This window comes from Neopsephotus bourkii, unplaced genomic scaffold (genome assembly GCF_033783945.1).
Source record: "Neopsephotus bourkii isolate Nb327-2 ecotype Australia unplaced genomic scaffold, CSIRO-AGI_Nbou_v1 NB_718, whole genome shotgun sequence".
NCBI classification, from domain to species: domain Eukaryota; kingdom Metazoa; phylum Chordata; class Aves; order Psittaciformes; family Psittacidae; genus Neopsephotus; species Neopsephotus bourkii.
The window spans coordinates 2,483,795-2,504,839 of NW_026901217.1; positions in this window are offsets into that span (position 1 = coordinate 2,483,795).

Below are 21,045 nucleotides of genomic sequence, written 5' to 3' on the forward strand. Positions count from 1 at the left end.
TGCGCACACAAAGTATACTTTAAGCCAGTTCAGCCCAGATGAAAAAAACATCCTCCTCCCCAAAGAGCTGACTGACCCTAGAGGCAGCATTATAAAATATAAAACTTTTAACTAAAGAAAAAAAAAAAAAAGGATAAAATAGCTAACAGATGTGAAAGGTGGTTTTTTTTAGAATGCTTTTGAATGTTTTTTGGAAGCTTACTTAGGAATCAAAGCCTGCAAAACTCATTGATGATCCTTGTTCCATCTCCTCCTGCCAGTGGAAAGAGACAGGGCCTAAATAACAGTGACAAGTGAGGTCTTGGGAGGTCTCAGGCTCTATTTTGCCCATGCTTTTTTGTATTTTCACTGGTGGCTGCTGCTCCAACTCAGAAACCAATCATAAGGTCAAAGGCTGTAATGACATGACAGTTATGGTGAGGGGAAAACTGTTTCTGTAAAACTTACGAAGGTAATTCTAAAATTCTGTCCTATTCTTCCCACTGATAATGGTAAATATTCCTCCCAGTATTGTATCTACCCTCAATTCTGAAAAAGCTGTCTTTCCAAACGAACCAACAAACGTCTTCCACAATTCTGAAATTCAACTGGTTTTAATTTTAACAGGAGGTTTTCCTGCGAAGTTCTCCGGCATTTCAATTTGTGCATCAAAACTAGTGTAGGTTTAGCTGGGATTTTCCCCTGCTGTTGCACAGAAGCTGCTTTCTCTTTTGTATGAGAACAACTTTCCAGAACAAATACCCTTCCATCCTCCTCTTATATATGCTTGTATGTCTGCTCTTTGCAGTCCTCTCAGCTGAAGCAAGCCTAGATTTTGTCTGCAGCTGACAAGATCTCTATTCGACAAGATTCAGATTAATTTCTTAAGACTTTCTGTAACATCTGTTCATCATAATCAAAATCCATTTAACTATCATAATCATCTTTTTTGTGGACTTCATGATTATGAATTCTTTCCAGGCCAGTCAGTGTAAAATTTAATTGACTTTTGCCTTTTCCATTCAGTCTCACATATCTACTTCAAACACTTTGGAGAGTTTTCATTTAATTTAAAACCCAGTTATTCACCTTGTTTTCATTATGCATTTTATTTCAAGCTACCTTACAAAACATATCCTTTTTGGTATATTTTATACTTATGCGCTTCAAAGATACACACTTTTCACTTATATTTGTATTTATTTATTTACATATGAAACTCTGTGCTTGAGACCTGACCTAGAAAGCTCCTGTGCTATAGGAAGAAGTACCTATGTAGTCATTTCTCACAAATCTCATCTATAGAATTAGCTTAGTTCTGTGAAACGAGGCTTACACAACCCTTGTGTCTATGTATTTTTGCTTTTAATACAGTCGGTTTCAGGTGTTTACCTGTCTGTCCCTTCATATTTCAAAAACAACTGTAAACCCCCTACCCAATTTCAATAAATTATACACAACAGAGTTATCCTCATTATAAAGTTCTAGAGAATTTCACAAAAATTGCAGGATAGGTAAAGAACAAGATCCCACTTGTGCTCTATGCAGCGAATTGCTGAAACGGAGTTTATATGTACTCCACAAATTCATGTGATAGATGCATGAATATTACAGGTGCAGAAAAAGCTTTGATCTGAGCTTGCACCTTGTAAGACATCTGAGAATCAAACTACAACACACAAATTCTTGGAAACCAGGATTTGTAAGTTCCATTGCTTGTGGAATTACTTGCTTTTTTGCAGTTTCTCTTTCACCATTTACATATTTACCACAATCTTTTTACCATATCATTTGATTCCGTGAAGCCGTATGGGTTTCAGCTTCTGAGAAAACATGCTACAAATTCAAATGCTGCTGCGTTGTATGAATGTCCTTGAGACAAAGTGTGCATTTTCATTAGAAGAACACACACTTGGACTGCATGCGAACATCACCTTGCAAAATTTCTTCCAATCAGTTGTACAAAGCTTGGCTCAGTGAAGTATTGCTAATCTGCACTCCTCACCCTTTCAAAGACAAATAAAGGCAATTATCTCCAAAACCAGAGTAAAACAAGACACATAAAAAGTTTGCAGAACAGAAACAATTCCCAAGTTCCATAATAAAAAAACCAAAACAAACCAACCAAAACCAGGCCTGTTTAAAATGTAGTTCTAAAAGAAACAAAGTTTATCCAAGCTGTGGGAAATGAAGAACTAAATAAAAAAAATGTAGGTCATCTCCAGTTTCTCTAAAGGAAGACGAAATGACATCTAGTGTCTCATCTAGAATCAGTTTTTTCCCTGTGCAGACACCATGGCTTCTGAAACGAACTGTTGAATCACAGTTTTCCAGTATCATTAGTTACAATAGATTATTACAATGAAGCTCAACTTAAGTGCTACAACTAATAAGAAAAAAGAATTTATTTCATTCTTCTGCAGCATTCTGCCCACATTTCTCAGAGTAACTGAGCAGCTGCAAACTGCTCTGAAATCAATGATTTGGAAGTACTTGGTGCATCTCGGAATAAGGCCTTTTCTTTAGTCTCATGCTGTCTTAGTCCTTGGGAGTAAAAAGACTAAATCCACAAGTTACTGAATCAAGCATCCAAAAAGATTAATGAGAAGCATTTCTAAGCTATCCAAGAGACCATGCATTCTGCTATGTATTTTAAAAATAGTGGAAGATTAGAAACCCATTGCTAGACACCACTGTACTGTCCTGTAGTCGTACTTCATGTTTATTGAAAACTCTGTGTCTAAAGGTTTTGTCTTTTCCTCTGAAAAACTGTTGTACAGTGGCCCCTTTGGTATTGCCTCTGAATAAAGTATACATCTGGATTAGCTTTCTTTCAAATATCAACACAGTATTAACAAAGCAATCATCTCCAGATACACAGCGTATTCCAATGCAGAAGTACAATTAAATCTTACTACCACAAAATATTTCAGGGTCAAGTTTTAAACAGAAAATTTGCATAGTCCTCTTGGGACAAATGAATACTACAGTTCAGTACTACTAGCAGTGGAAAATATATTGATTCTGTTACAGAAAAAAAAAACCACAACACCTCCAAACCAAACAAAATCAAACCAGAACCTGTATCACTTTTGCTTATTGAACAAGACTTAATAAATTAAAAGAGTAGATGTTTACATGAATAATGAAAATATCCACAATTCCATGAGTTGGAATAAAATACTTTAAAGGCCATAAATATGCTACAATATATAAAGTAGGTCTAAATTGTGGAGTTTAAGAAGACATAAGTCTCCAATACAAGATTCCTTGATTTCTCTGCAATTTCTCTGAAATAGTAGCACCAAGAGACATCTCAGCCTCGGAGGTAATTATAAAGGAAGGGAGATGCCTTTCTGAGCATTAATACTGCCTCCTTGCACTGCAAAAAGGCTTTGGCTAATATTTTTTGTAATATCCAAGATCCTCTGGTTTTTCTGTATCACAAATGTGTTGCAACAACTCCAATGCAAAGGACTTCTCTAAAATCAAAGTATAAAATGTTGAATTATTTCCTTTTTAGGATCATTTGTATATATGAGATGCTGCTTGCACAGAACTTAAAACACTGGTTGTTCTTCCATATAAAGTGTGTTTATATATAAAACAAAACCCTGATCTTTTCAGTTGCATAAAAAAATTGAGCCATTTAGAGAGAAAGCAGAATGAAAATGCTGTGTATTTAACTATAAGAACTTCCATACCACTGACTACTACCACTATGATAATCAAAGATGTGAATCATCCATTGGGTAATCATACTGAAATGCTTTAACATAAAAGTGCTTGTTGAGAAATAGAAAAGAAAGAATACATTCACAAACATCAAAATTTGCTTGAATATTCACTATTCTAGAAAATAAACTAATACAGTAGTAAATTTTAAAATTAGGTAAATTCACTTGATGACAAATACAAAAATCTGGCCTGGGCATACAAATTTGTTCAAGCTTATGTTTGAAATACCACTGGGATAAAGACATGAGGGTAACCTACAAAGAAAAATATTGGCTACAACTTCAGTATGAAAAAACAGCGAGAGACAGATCAAATTCCCTTCTAAGATTTTCAGATTTTCCGACTAGAAGTGGTCTTGTATATGAACTGTATCCCAGTTCTGTGTTTTGTAATTTATGTTTCCAGTGAAGGACTTTTACACATTTTATCAATTTTGGTTTATTTTTTATAATCTGCATGGAAAGTATGAAAATGGCATCAAGATCTAGCCAGTCTAGATTTATTTGCCTGAGATTATAATTTGCTCACACAAAAATTGAATGCACCTACGCTGTTTGAAATAATATAAAAAATAAGGAAGGATGTTATTTTATTTGCCATCTGAAGTATTATCTCAATCAAAGTTAAAACCAGCCACTAAAGTAATTTTGAGTTTCAAGCAGTAACCTGGGATAAAATGCTGAACCTACTGAAATAAATTATAAAGTTGCCAGTGACTTCAGTATGCATGGGATTGTAGTCAGAATCTATGGTGGATCCCCATCAGCATGGTAACTATGTACATGGAAACAGCTAAGCAGAACAGAAGAAGAGAAAGATTCTGTGGGGCTTGCATGAATAATTGCAAAATTATCATCTCATATGCTCAGGTGGCAAAAGAAACTATGGCACATCTTCCCTCCCATAAGATCAGTTTAGTAAAACAAGTCAGAAGTAGCAGGGTTCTACTTTCACACCACTCCCCCAAGAGACACAGGTGGCCAGGACAGGAGAATAGGAAGATTGTCTGCTTGCAAGGAACGATCCTCACTATAAGGTATTGATATTCTGAAAATCCAGATTTTTGTCCTCATCCTGGCCTCACTTCAAGATGTTACTCTTACTTATTCAAGCTCTTGCACAGATATCAATAGAATGATCTATGTCAATGCACTTACTGCATGTGTCCTCTTCACTGTTTGGGCAGGTACTGGAAATATACAGTTGGCTGAAATATCTGAATGTTACATATCCCTTACCTGCCTCCTGCAATTATGCAGATCAGTTTTCCTGAAACGAGTCTGGTCTACATGGAAATCAATGTGGACATATTATAGAGTGAGCATGTATCTCTCACAAATATAGCAATCCTATGTCAGAGGAAACACAGGATCAATATTCACTACTGAAGGGGATGCAGTATGCTCTATTCCTGACGAAATTGATATATACAAGAGAAAAGTATCTCTGTGGGGGTTTATGCTGCTGAGTCAAACTGACAACCCTTACAATTTTCCTGATGTACAGGTACAGACCTCTGGGGTCTGCCTCCTTTCAGAAAAATACATCTTCTGTAGCTGATTACATATTTAGCAGTTCTAAGGATGTATTTTCTAGGCTTTGGGAAAACAGTTTGTGCTAATGAAACACTGCAGGAGAAGTGTCATGTACAGTCACTCCCACTTGGCAGTTTTGCCACGGGTATGTGATTTCATAAACATTGTTCTGTATGCAAATAAAATAATCAAATAAAATAATACAGAAAAATGTATTACATAAAAAAAGAATTAGATGTCACAAGAAAAGGAGCTCCCTGTAACTAAGCCAAGCTGACATACTTTCTTATCAAGCTTCACTTGGTAATAGTAGATTACTTTTTATTTAATCTGTAAGTAAATTTCAATCATCCTTCCCTTGAATTGAAAATAAGAATGCCACACAATGCTTAGTTTATTGGCTAACTGGTTAACTTCTTCCCTGCTGAGTCTCTGAATTGAATATACTGTTTATGTCATAGTTCAAGTAAGGTTACTTCACCACTACTTTGTAACCAAAATTGCCAAGCTGTGCCCAGAACTGGTTAACAGTTCCAGACGTGTTAGCAACACTTTGTTACAGTTGGCGCCAAGATGGAAAATGGAAAGCACTGACCAACCCAAATAAACAGGCAATGCAATTCAAGAACAATACTGATCTCACTAGGGAGCTGAATATCTATTCCAAATGCTGCTTCAACTATATGTTGAATAAACAATAATTCTTTTAACGAAACTATGCTCTGCAAGCCCATGACAACACAGCTGCATAACAACTTTATAAAGCATTAAAAATGAAACTTTATAATGTTTAATACTAAAAAGTTTGATGATGCGTAGTAATCTGCAAGAAATTATGAATGCTAACTATTTGTCATTATCCAAACTCTGCAGAACCCTGAGAACTCTGCAAATTCAAAAGGTGACAGAAACTTTCTCTAGATTGTCTAATACACAAGTTAGAGAAATTGGAAGCTGTGTGTTGAATTCAAATTTCTCTGACTCAGTGCTTAAGTTTGTCCTTGACATCTCTCTTATCTTGTCCTTCTCTCTAACATCCATCCTTATCCTTCACTTATCACTACCAATAAGCAGGATGAATTAATGAATGTGGAAGTCTTGACTGCTTCCACTCCTTTAAATGTTTACTTTAACACTACTTTAAATGTTAACACTGCCCTTAGGTATTACTGTCCTATTCCAGTGTGAACATTCCTTGAACCATCAGGATAGTTCCTGAAGACTAATTAAAATGAAAACAGAGGGCAGATGAGTATAGGAAACAGGATAAAATTAACGGGGAAAAAAGCAACTAAATATGAGTATTGAAATGCGTTTTCCATCTTTAGGAAAGGCTTTCTATTAATTTTCTACACCTTTTCTCTCAAATCCTCTTCAGAATTACAATCAATATAAAGAAAAATTAATGCTTTGTCTCACATCAAGGAAACAGAAGGGTTTATGCAATCCTTATAATAAGCTAAAAGTAATAAAATTTTTAACATTCAGATACATGGAGTATAGAAAATCCTGAAATTTAATTAGCAATGGCTTAATATTTTTATTGCAAACAGTTCCAGAGCTCTCAAACTACAGATATAAATAGATACAGTCAAATTAACTTTAATCTAGATTTGGTATTTTTAATCGAAATACACAGACAAAAAAGTCAGCCCAGACAGCCTAAACTGTCAGCAGCAACACAGCAAATGATATAACATGCTACTGCTACTAATGGCTACAGGCACCTAAATGAATTAATTCAGAACTAGATCAAGCATAGCTCTGGCAGCCATTAACTTTGCTATGAGTTTTGGGAAATAAAAGTCCAGAACCCAAAATCTTGTCTCAAAATCACGTTTACAAGCAAACAAAGAAACAAACAAACAAAATTCCCCAAACCAAACAAACAAAAAACCCAAACCAACACTAACCATCACCCCGGGGGGGGCCCCCCCCCCACCTCTTATTTTTATCTGTGGAGTTTCAGGAGTGCTGCATTAGAAATGTCACTGATAAAAACACTGCCCAGAAAAAGCCCTTTCAGGTCACACTTGAAGTGCATTAACACAGAAATGTGTGGATTTAGCAGCGTGGGAGTTTACAGCTCTTGCTGTATGTTCATGACCCCGGCAGAGCTAGAAAATTTACATTTAAGACAATCAGCCCAACACCTTTCAAGTATTACTTTAAAGAAGAAAAAGGATTTAGAAGATGAAGGACTTCATATAAATAAGGAAGTAAATAAATTTAATTTTATAACAATATCATAAAATAGATTAAACCCTATAAGGAGATTAATATAGACAGAAGATAAACGCTATTAATTTGTGGAAAATAAAAGGAACACATCTAAACAAGACAATCGGAGCTGCTCTCTATCTAGAATCACAGAAAAAGACCTCCACATGACTGTGATCATCAAGTTTGCAATTGAAATAAGCAAGTGGAAAAGAGAACTGCAGTTTGGGATGAATGCATGGAGACATTAAGTGTGGTAAGGTAAGGATTTAACATGTGACTGTAGTATGGCTATATGTGGAAGAATTGCATTCGTAATATACAGTGGTGACTTAAAACATTCAGGTTTGGTAGCACATAGTTTAAGGGGGTGGACAAGCCAATTTTTTGAGAGGTCCTTCAAAAGTAAAAGTAATTTTTTTTTTAATGGGACAAGAAAAGATTAATGCTATAAACTCAGATTAGTTTAGCATTCTCTATGTAAAATTAACACATTCCTGTCCAGCACAAGAGTCAGCTCTACCTTGTGTATGTATTAATGAGCATAAGAATCTAAAAACTTAAAGCAGTTATACTGAGTCAGGCCTTCCTGTCACCCATGATGATCAATAGCAGACACAACAGACACCTAGGGAAGGGGATAAGGATGGTATAAACATACAGTAACACTTCACTGGTTGACTGTCCAAGCCTTCATCAATCTTCAGTGAGAATCGGTACATTTGAGATAAATGATGGATATTTCTCCATTACATTACCTTTTTGACCCCACATAATCCTTCATTATTCATAGCATCTGGAAGCAATGAACCCAGATTTAACTTACACTGTGTGAAGCTATACAATGAACTTGCCATTGATAATTTCATTCAATATCCCCTAGTTCTTGTATTAAGAGACAGTAAACAACTGTTTTTTTACCTTGCTACTCATGAGTTTATAGAATCAGATGTCTTTTCCAGGCTGACTAGTGGATTTACTTGGCACCTTTTTTCTTATACAGAGTGACGATGATTGCGTCACGAAAGTCTGACGGTATTTTGCCTTGTTCCCAACAGCACACAACTAGCTCATGAAATTTAGCGTGAAGTGCTTGGCCTCCATGCTTCCATATTTCAGGTGGGACTCCGTCAACCCCAGCTGCCTTGCCAGTTTTCACCTGCTGTATGGCCTTAAGAGTCTCTCCCATGGTAGGGGCTAAATCCAATTCGTTTTTCACCGGATGTTGCAGAATGTGCTGGATTCCTTCACCTTGGACTACACGATTAGCACTAAAGAGGGTTTGAAAATGTTCAGACCAACGATTCAGGATGGAAATTTTATCTGTAAGAAGCGTTTGGCCATCTGCACCAAGTAAGGGGCTTTGAACCTGGAATGTGGGTCCATACACTGCCTTCAGAGCCTCATAGAATCCTCTGTGGTCACCCAAATCTGCACATAGTTGAGTCTTTTCTGCTAGGTTGACCCACCACTTGTTCTGGATGTCTCTAAGTTTCTGTTGGAGTTTGCTACATGCAAGACGAAAGGCTGCTTTTCTTACATGGCACAGTGGCTGAGCGAGGTGTGCTTGATGAGCAGATCTCTTTTTTGTCAGCAATTCCTGGACCTCCTGGTTGCTATCGTCAAACCAGTCTTTGTTTTTCTTTGAGGAGAACCCAATGGATTCTACGGAGGACTGCAGGATGCTGTTTTTGATATGTTGCCAAAGCGCTTCAGGAGAAGAATCTATAAGTTGGTCTTCAAGCCTAGTTTGAAGGTTAGCCTGAAAGCTGTCCCTCACTGCAGCTATTTGAAGATTATCAACATTGAGCCTCCTCCTTGGAATGCCGCCCCTCTTAGGTTTGGGCTTGAAATGGAAATTAAGTTTGCAACGCACAAGGCGGTGGTCTGTTTGGCATTCTGCACTAGGCATCACTCTGGTCTGGCAGACATCACGAATATTTCTCTGGCGCACTAAAACATAATCAATAAGGTGCCAATGTTTAGATCGAGGATGCATCCAGGTTGTCTTCCAGCTGTCTTTCTGCTGGAAGATAGTGTTGGTGATGGTAAGCTGTTACTTTCGTTGACCTCACCAAAGCTTTTGACACTGTGAGCAGGAAAGGCTTGTGGCTGATCTTAGAACGATTAGGTTGTCCCCCCAAGTTCCTGAAAATGATTATTCTGTTACATGAGGATCAGCAAGGCCAAGTCAGGTATGGTGATGCACTCTCTGAGCCTTTCCCAATAACCAATGGTGTGAAACAAGGTTGCGTTCTCGCACCGACCTTATTCACAATCTTCTTCAGCATGATGCTCCAAAGGGCTACAGCAGACCTCGACGAACAAGACGGCATTTATATTCGATACCGTACCGATGGTAGCCTATTCAATCTAAGGCGACTGAAGGCCCACACTAAGACCCTAAACCATCTTGTCCGTGAACTGCTCTTTGCTGATGATGCCGCCCTTGTTGCCCACACAGAAGCAGCTCTGCAGCGTTTAACATCTTGCTTTGCGGAGGCGGCTGAGGTTTTTGGGCTGGAAGTCAGCTTGAAGAAGACAGTAGTCCTCTACCAACCTGCACTGCAAGAAGATTATCGCCATCCCCATATTACCATCGGCGAGTCAGAGCTTAAGACAGTTCAGCAGTTCAGCTATCTGGGAAGCATCATTTCCTCGGATGCCACGATCGACAAAGAGGTAGACAACAGAATAGCAAAGGCATATAGAGCCTTTGGAAAACTCCATAAAAGAGTCTGGTGTAATAAACACCTGAAGAAAAGTACAAAGATCAGTGTCTACAGAGCCATTGTATTGTCTACTCTTTTATATGGGTCTGAATCATGGGTCATCTACCGTCATCACCTGCGACTCCTGGAACGCTTTCATCAGCGCTGCCTCCGTACAATTCTAAACATCCATTGGACTGACTATGTGTCTAATGTCACTGTCCTCGAACAGGCAGGGGTCACCAGCATCGAGGCCACATTGCTGAAATTGCAGCTGCGCTGGGCAGGGCACGTGTCTAGAATGAAGGATCACCGCCTCCCCAAGATCGTGTTTTACGGTGAACTTGCCACCGGTAGCCGCAAGAGAGGTGCCCCAAAGAAGAGATATAAGGACTCCCTGAAACAATACCTTAGCCTTGGCCATATTGACTACCATCAGTGGTCCACCTTGGCCTCCAATCGGGAGACTTGGAGGCACACCATACATAATGCCGCTGACTCCTTTGAGAGTTCACGAAGAACTAGTCTCGAGGAGAAAAGACAACACAGGAAGAATCGCGCCCCACCTGTTCCACCCAAGGAGACCTTCTGCTGTGCTTTTTGTAGCCGGATTTGCCTATCCCACATTGGCCTTCTTAGTCATCAGCGCGCTTGTAGTAAGCGTGGGTAAATGCCCTTCCCAAATCTTCGTTCACGAAGTCAAGCCATGAGTGGATTTACTCATGTGATGTATGAAAGCTGTTCTATACCATTGATCATCTTTTGCCCGTTTCTGTATTTTCCTGAGTTCTACTATGCTGTTTTCAAGACAGAATGGATGAAAGACCAATGTGACTTAGGTGCAGCAGCATAATCCTGATCTGTTTTGTTGTTTATCCCTCTGTAGTAATCCAAACACTGTATTTGTGCCATCAAAACTTAGCTGATGGTACACCACCTTTGTATTTTGCTTAAGCCTCTGAAGATGGGTCTTGTAAAAAGTTGCCTGCAAATTCGGACAGATTACATCAACGTGACAATCCTTGTGAACATGTTCAGTGACACTCTCAGAGAACATGATTTTGTGAGCTTTAAGTTCCCTTTTTATATTCATTCTTCTAAATATGTAATGTTAATCAGTGCAGCCATTAATTCTAGTCTTCATTATAGATCCCTCTGGTTTCCTGAATACATGCTTTAGCTTACTCATCTGTAGTTCCACACAGAAATCTCCCTCTTTTCCCTGCCCCAAGCATATGTTTGCTATGCATAGCTGCCGCTACAGCTAAAAGCTGATGCGACTTTCTTTGGAATACTTAGATAAACACTATTTTGACGGGTGAACTGTTACAGTTTTGTTGATTTGACCTATAAGCTCTTCCTTGGTTTAAATCATATCTTTAGAACCAGTATCAAGACAGTTTTGTTATGGGAAGTGTTTTCTTGTGTTTCCTTTCATGTAGATGTGGCACTTAAGGACATAGTTCAGTGGTGGACTTGGCAGTCTTAGGTTTACAGTCGAATTCAAAGATCTTAAAGGTCTTTTCCAACATAAATGATATTATGATTTTACTATTCTTATGTTCAGTTATTTTAAGACTTAAGTTTTCATTGCTTGAAACTTGCAGATTAAATGTTCCGATGAAATTTTTTCATGTTGGTCACCTTCCTTATGCCAAAGATGTGTTTTCTTACAAGAAAATGTCAATAATCACTCATTCCCTTACAAAAACAAGTCTACAAGTCCTATCAGGCTTTCACCTGAAATGTTCTTGCTGAGATACTTAGAAGCAGGTATTTAAAAGTAGCATGATGTCTCTGGGATGCAACTTTCATTGCCTTGTGGAGTTCCAAAGCAGGTCAAAGTAAAATTACCTGGAAAATCATCAATATAAGTCACTAGTAACGTCCTTGGTTTTAGGGGACAGAATCCCCAAGACACCATTTCTACTGAATCTCTCACAGATTTGGTTTTTTTTTTAATTTTCTTTAAAAATTAAACTTTCTAGCTTTAATTTTTCATTGTTTATTCTGGGGATTCTTTTCACTGTCGCTCCTTTTAAAATTGCTGTATTTGGGGGTCTTGTTCACAGATGACAGAGCAATAGCATCAGTTCCTTTATGTTTCCTATGGGCAGTTATGTTTGAGAGGATTTGTTCACAACCAGCAAGGCTAAAATGTGTCTACGTTGTATTTTGTTCAGTGAACGACTGCATTCTTCAGAGCGTAGTATCAGTGGTCCAGTCCTATTTATCATGCTATACTGCTTCACATGTATTACAGTATGTATGTACTTGAACATATATGTACAGTGTTCACAACTGCCCCTATACACTCCAAAACTGCACATGGATTCACATAACTTGTACTTATTTGGGACTTTGCATCTTTCTCACAAATAACAAAGATATTTCTCCTTGCTTAATTCAATTTATGAGGTGTACTTAAATGTGTTAAGGGTGTCTCATTTCTGTATACTGCAAACCCATACAAGTGTACATTTTTTAAGCTGATTATATACTTTAACTGTAGGTGCATAAATTTTTCTCTTTTTTTCCAACAGAAATCCAACAGCTTTGGGATGACAAAGCATGAAAAGTCTTGTCTACAAAACATATTATTGCAGAATCATAGAAGTAAATAAAAATAGGGTTTTGCAAGGGAAGAATGCAATTTTTAAGACAATTATTATGCACTCTTTGTTTTAGCAAAACTCACACTGAAATGGACTAAACTGATGGTTTACACTAAACTGGATTGTTGGAAGTAAGTGGAAGCTTTGCCTGAGTACTCAGGGTAAGGATCAGATACTTAAGAGGTGAGCAATTTCTTCTTTCAGATATTGTCTGACTGTCTCTCACAACTGAATTAAACACTTGACTCACAATTTTGTTCTGAACTGTGTGAAAGGAACTCCCAACAAAATCCACTTAAGTGCTCATACGCACTTGGGAGTGCTGGCTCAGAGGACAGGACTAATCCTTTTGTGATAATGATCCCGATGTATAAATGTTCTTTATTAATTGATGTATAATCACTGTACAAATTAATCGAGACAATCAAGTTCAGTATTTATGTCCCATGACTGCAATACCAGCTGTAACACACGGACTAGGTGTTGGAGATGACTACTGTGAACCTTTTTGCTCTAGTTCTCTCTGTGCCATTTCCTAGGGACTTCCTTCAAAATACATCAGAAGAAATTTCCTGTTACTTTAGCTTTGAACTACTTCAAGCACACATAGAACAAACATGAAATAAGCTTATGCCGAAGTCCAAGTAGCACAGGTGTATGTAAACATAAGTATGGTTTAACGTCTAGCAAAATCAAAGTAGATTTGCATGAGAATAAGGACATCTAATTTCTAAAACAATAACAGGAATCATATCACTGGTAAAAGAAAGCAACTTCTTAAACAGAGAACAGCAAAGTGCTAACCCAGTGTAAGACAAAGAATTGAATTTCTTGTATTTGTAAGAAATCCAAGGAAAAATTTTGCTGGGTTCATTCAGAGGCTAGGTTCTATATTTTAGGTATTTTGGAATCCTGTAGTGAAATCTCTCTTTGGGAATTGCACTACTTTTCAGTCCAGCACTCAAAGTTTATTAAATTTTGTGGGAAAAAAGCTGTTTGGCAGCATCCCAGTCCATAAGGGTCTGAGAATGATGTGCCAGAAAGAAAGACTCGGGAGGCATAAAAAGCCACTTTAAAATATGGAAAAGCTTTTTTTTTTTTTTTTTTTTTTTCCTTTTTTTTTTTTTTTTCCAGAGGCTCAGTTCAGGGGGTTTCAGTCTGTTCCATGGATTTTTCTAAGCTACATCACAAAAGCAAGCAATCTGTTACAGGCACCCAAAAAGCCTATCTGTATTATCATGCTTAAACAATAGTGCTGCTTTAGAAGGAAGGGTTTGGGTTTTATGGTTTTTCACGGTTATTGAAAAACTCTTTTTCTCCCACCAATAGCTAATAGCTATCTATTTGTAGATACGTAGAGATGTATTTAGTGTGAAGATTTACATGTTGGCAGGGATCAAAGTCTATTTTCATCTTCACAACTCCTTGTGTTTCTTTGTACCAACACCCCTCAAAAAGTGAAAATTTTGTCTTTACAGTTTTGTACCATGATGACTGCCTAGTTACATGCACAACCTGTTACAAGTATTTTATCTAAATATGTCCATAGAAGGATAAAAGCAAAATCATGCATGTATTCTGGAAAGAAAAACCTATTTACTTTTCTTTTTCTCCTTTTTAGCAGTCTTTTCAGCCACTTAATAGACTACATCTCAGAGCATTTGAATTTAAATCACTATTAACTTCCTTTTAATAAGTTTCTTTTAAAGTATTGAGACAGGTACTGAATTGGTGGAAATAGCAGCTTTAACAAATCACAGCAGAAATTAATGAGTTTTAGGTGTAATGGGTACTACACAGGAAACTTCTCAAAGAATTTTCTTCTCCCATTAATTCTCAGAGCCCAACTCTCTTTAACCTCACAAGGATCCTTCCCTTTGACTTCTGAAGAAGAAGATCAGGCTCAGACTGTGTTTCTAATCTGGTGGTTTTAAGAACTGACTACAAGCATAGGGAAAAATAGAAAAAGCAAGCAAGAGAGAAGGGGAGAGAGATTCTGTTCTATTTTATCTGACAGATCCCTATTGCTGAACCTAGGACAAATCAAGAAAAAGACAAAGCACTGCACTCCTAGGTATCACACCAGCTGATTTTCATCTTCCTGGCCTGCATAACTGAATCCAGAATTTAGAAAATATACTGTGCACAACAAAAAGATTTTGCACTTGGTTCACCCAAAAAAGTCATCCTGTTGTGTAGGGAGCAGACTAATGTAAACAGGCACTCACTGAAGAGCACTCTAGCCTATGTTCTAGTCCCAACTCCGCAACTATATTGTAATTCTCCAGAACTGAATATGTTTTTGTTTTCTGTAACATTTGACAATACTGCCTCTTTCTCACCAATACGCCAGAACTGCAAGACTTAAATACTGATGGTGGATAATGAATATCTTCTTTGGAAAGTGAAATTGAAGATGGAAGAATCCTTCCTACATTCTGAAAAGTCTGCTGCCTGCTGACTAAAGCATGGTCCAAGGAGGGGTTGAGTCCTTTCAGACAGGCAAGGGAATTGAACCTGGATCTCATCCACATTTCTGTCTGTTCTAAGCAGTGAGCTACAGTCTGAAGGGAAGCAGATTTTTCCACTGTGGAGCCAGCTGTTGCTGCAGGGTCCTGGCCTACTACGTGTTTTCAGAGCTCACCTACCAGACTAAACTCTCCAGGTAGACATGCAGAGGAATGCATCATTTCTGGACATGTACTGCGCCTCAGCCTGAGTTAATTACTAGGATGCTACATTTGAGAACATGAATGAGCACCGCTGGAGTACTTAATGCAACTCGTAATAAAAAATGCCTAAGCTTCCAACCAAACTTAGGAACCTCCAGGGGTTCCATGGCTGATATGTAAACATGTTTAGGACTGCAATATTGACCCAGGGCATCTAAATTCCACCTGACTTGAACATCAGATGTTTATGACCTTTGCTGGGTCTCATCCCAGATTAGAATCAACTGCTCAGAAATAATCATAATATCTGTATAATGATGACTCTCCGAACAATTTATAAATATTAAGTAATTAATCTTCATATTGCCCCTGGACAAATATATCCATTTTACATATATAAAAAAACTGTGATAAATTTCCATAGGCTACAACTGAGTCAGTATCAGAATTAGAATGGAGGAATTCTTGACTTGGAGGCTAGAACTCAGTTCATGCCCCTCAGAACAAAGAAAAAAGAGAACATCTTACTCTTCAGAAGGAAGAGTTGTTATGCTGACATGTTTTAATTGACCAAGGATTTTTAATTTTAAAGTGATTTATGTTTGGGGGTTTTTTTTGTTTATTTTCACCAAGAATACACAAAACTGCAACGCTGCCTTTCAATTCTGGTAAACAATTAACAACACTGATAGGGAAATAACTGAGAAAGCATTATCAAAGCTTTAGTAAACCTCAGGTTTTGAGTGGTGTTAGAAGGAATGGTTGAAAATATTATATTTAATATTATGGAATCTTGATACATCAGTTAGCTAATCACTCAAAGAAAAGGCTTATTAGATCATGTAATCACTACCAGTAACAGCATTGTCTATACTACATAAACATTGACGTATTTTAAGAATCTTGAACATTTTACACTCTTGCTACGTTTTTTAAGATGGAAAATCCAGCAGGAAAAAACACACCAACCCACAAGAAAAAAACTGACAAAACAAAAAAACGCAGAAGTAGCTTGCTTGCTCACCTCCTTGCTGATGGAATTCTGTAATTCTGTATTCCTGCAGGAATTACTGCTAGCTGAAAAGGATTGCCAGCTACCAACCCATTCATATCATATTCTTGGCTTGCACAGTTAAAACAGATCCTTCTGTAACTTCCATGCATGACTTATCAATCTACTTTCTACATACACAACTTAAAGAGTATGTTAGTCACTATAAAGTGGCAAGTGCTGGAAAATCCTAACATATGAAAAAATTTCCAGACTGAAAAGTCAAAACTGACAAAACACTTCAGTATTACTGAAATGACAAACTGAAAACTGTAACAGCCATACTACAAATGTTTCCATCTTAATTTTCAGAACACTATGTTTTGATAAGCATACATTGATCTACAACCAGTAATTCTGTACACCAGTCTAAATCGACAGATCTTAGCTGAGCACTGTTTTATCTTGTTTACATTTGCAACAAGCAACAGAAGACCAAGAGCAGACATATTTTGTTATAGAACGTATTTAATTTGTTTTGTGTTGCACGTATTGCATGTATGATATTCATGTGAGGTCCTACCACAGAGACCACACCTGGCAACAATTTTCAGCAATAAAGGTTCTAATGTTAGTCAATAAATTGAATATGGTCATAGCTGTTACACTCCTTTAGTAAAATTTATGAGTGTGCCTTCTAAAGATATTTGTGTGACAGGAAAATTTCCTATCATTCAAATTCCTTTCCTTACAAAAATGTGTATTTTGAATTTCTTTTCTGAAATCTTCAAATGAGAATACTAAGGGTTTATGTTTACATCACATTTAATAATTTTGAAACTTGTCTGTTAAATAGCAGGGCTTCAATTTTAGGCAGACAGCACATCCTAGTGGTGACTTACACTATTCTATGATACTTGGTTTACACAATACCTGCCATAGCTACATAAATACTCTTCTGGTATCCTTCAGTGCACATGCTTTTCTTCTTTTAACTAAGAGTGAAGGTGGGATTTTGGAAAGAAGTGACAGTTAATAAAACTGCGATAATTCAGGAACAGGGAATAATTTACAATTGGTTCTATATATCTTTTAAGTAAAACCTGATTCTAAATATGTACCATTTTAACTCTTTTTACACAGAACATACAATGAGCAGTAGTGCCATTTGTCCTTCTGTATTCATTTTCCAATAGGAAACATCAACATTTCTGGGTTTGCTTCAATTTCACCTGTGCAGGTTTACCTGGGAAATGTGAGTTAAGGTCTATACATGTTACTAAATATTAGCTGGTCAATAAAACTATAAAATTAGTTATCAAAAATGCATATAATGAAGCATTTTAATTTGTTGTGAGTGTTTTTGCCAGTCAGGTATGCAACACAATCAGACAGCTGTCTGTTGAAGCAGGCAGCAATCAAGAAAAAGTGAAAACAAAATGCTTTTTAACAGTTAAAACAACAGTTAAAACAGTTAAAACAATATTTTGTAACTGCCCCATTTAGAGATTTTTAAATTACTTCTTAGGTGAAGGGCTGTGAAATATGAGATGCAAAACCTTTCAACATATTTCTCACTCTCTGATACCATATTTACGACATATATCCTCTCAGTAGGAGATACCAGGTAACATATTTGTCTCTTAAAAGAACAGACCTGTAAACAGAGTATTATATCCCTGACAAGATGTATAGGCTGGATTGCTGGTGAAACAGCTGGAAGGCATGTCCTGTGAGACATGGCTGATAACTTTGCATTTGTCTAGTTCGGAGAAAAGTAGGCTGAGGGGTGATCTCATTGCTCTCTACAGCTTTCTGAGGAGGGGAAGTGGAAAGGGAGGTGCTGATCTCCCTGGTATCTGGTTATAGGATATGTGGAAATGGTTCAAAGCTGCTTCAGGGGAGGTTTAGACTGGACATTAGGAGTCATTTCTTTACCAAGAGGATGATCAAATACTGGAACAGGCTTCCTAGAGAGGTAGGTGGTTGATGCACCTAACCTGTCAGTGTTTAAGGAGCATTTGAACAATGCCCTTAATAACAGGATTTAACTTTTGCTCAGGCCTGAAGTGGTCGGGCAGTTGGACTAAATAGTCATTGTAGTCCCTTCCAGCTGAAATTTTCTATTCCATTCTCCGTTACTTTCCCTCCCCTTCCCTTCCTTGCCTGCTTCTTACTGTGGCAGTATTAATCAGAAAGAAGCACACTTTTGCAGCAGAAGCGAATACCATGAAGGACGGTAAGTAGTGAACATGGACTTGAACCTTTTGTATTGTTCTTCCTTCATATATGGATATTGCCTTCCTCTTCTTGAATCAGTTTCAGCTATTCTACAGTAATTTTATTGCCTGATATATTTATGGTATTGTGTTCATAATCAAAATGTTTAAAACAATCTTACCTGAGAGAAACACATTTTCTGCTATTAATAGACAGGTTTTCCAAAGGCTCAAAAATCAAAACTCTGTTAAAAGGATTCCCAGTTTTCAGTTCAGCTTCACAGCCTACTGCTGCCTGAACTCAAGTTCAAGATATTGCTGCCAATCTTAATGCCTTCATTCAGCTGAGATGAAAACTTGCCACAAAGTAGTCCCTGTGCCTCACCTACAGGCGAGTCCATCCTTCCCTATAATGCTGAGGAATATACACAAGCCCCACATACTCTCTCTCTTGCCTGGGAGAATATCCAGTTAGGCGTTGGAGTATTTCTGAAGATGGAAACTCCACAATCTCTCTGGATGGAAAATCCACAACCTCTTCCAGTGCTCAGCCACTCTCACATTAAATAAGTGCTTCCTTAACAAATCATACCAAACAGTTCGCTTTGTTACAGAAAACATCCCCAAATCTGTGAATTTTAATTTGTCCTTCATCTGAAGCATGGACTTCTACCAAAGAGGTATACTGGCTCAGTTTAAACTGAATGTTTGTTCTTTACTGCAGTTCATATCTGATAAAACTTTGGAAAAGTTTTTGTATTACAGAATTCTACAGGGAGATCCTTCCTTTGAGAACCAAGTGGCAAGAACACTTCAAATAATCTTGCTGAATTTCCACGCATTTGGTATGCATTCTTTCCATTCCTTCGAAGGAATGATAATGTGCCCTTCTGAGCAGCTGTGTATGAGGGTTAGTTACACTTTACTATTTCATGCTCACTACTTCCTTTTACACAGCCCCTACTGTTACATTGCTTAATATATTTTGAGGCATTATACATAAAATAAATGAACAAAACTTAGTCAATGCTTTGCCAAGCAAAGACGGATGTCTATCAACTCCATTCACTGCAACAGGATCTCATGTTTTAAAATGCCTAACAGCTTAGTGAGACAGTAGGTAGCTAACAAGTCTGAAAAATCTGAGTAATCCTGAATTGAAAGAAACAGCATCTTAAGTCACCACTCAAGTTTCTGGTTACAGATGCCTCTGGATCTGAACAACAGCCATTCCTTCCAATGATCATTCACAAAAGAACCAAGGAAGTAATCAGAATGTGATGGCAGCATTTCCATAACAAAAATTAATTTCTTAGAAGTGATGACAGCCCTCTCATGGAAAATTAATAACAAAGAAAAAAAGAAATTAAATTGAGTTTTTAACTCTCGTTAAGTTTTAATAAAATGCAATAAAAATGCACTAGAAAGGATGCCAGTGTGAATAAGCACCAGAGTGGAATGTGAACTAATCAACTGTATGCTACTGGATGCGCACCTGAAGGAGCTAATGGTAATATGAACAGAACACAAGAGGGAGATCTGCGATTTTCACCCCCTGAGAATTTGAGTTCAATCCTTACTGTCCACCCCACACTAAAATTCTGATCAGGCAAGATGGACAGCCCAGTTATCACTAAGGGTCTGCCCTTGCAGAAAGTAAGCAGGAAAAATGAGGAAACATTTGAAACCAATGGTATATAAATAAAAATACAATTCATGAATAATAAATACCACGTAGTTTTCCAACTGCAATTGTAAAATAGTCTAGGGTGTTTTTTTCCATTTTAATTTAGTAAATTATTTATAGCGTTCCATATACTAAGGAACAATCCCAGTTTATTATGTTTTGACATAACTCTCTTTTAAATAAATCTGAAATTCATGAGAGTTGTATGTACATAATGATTGACATCAACAATAATTTGCATCAGTCTTTCCAGTAGAGGAGAATGATGCTAGTACAGCTGTTATCTTCAAGTTCTGGTGAGTAGCTTTGTTACTCTTCTCTGTAATATTAGAAGCCTTAATGGCTAGTGAAGATGTGGCCTGCTTGGTTTTTAGCAATATTTCACATGTAGCCTCTTTCAGAAAACAAGGAAGCTTGTGTGTGTTCCAGAGAGAATTAGTCCCACACAGTGGTGCTAGTTTACTTGCAACCCATACAACACCTACAAAAGTGATCCTTTCTCTTATGTGTCAACTGCAATTTTTCCACTGTACAATACTTTGGAAAAAATTATAAATTCATGAATACGAATCTATGTGTGAGGATCAGATTTCACACAGTTGTTTCCTATATTAACGAAGAACAACTAAGGAACAAGAGTATTTATAAATATCAGATTACAAGAATGCTTCATTTTGA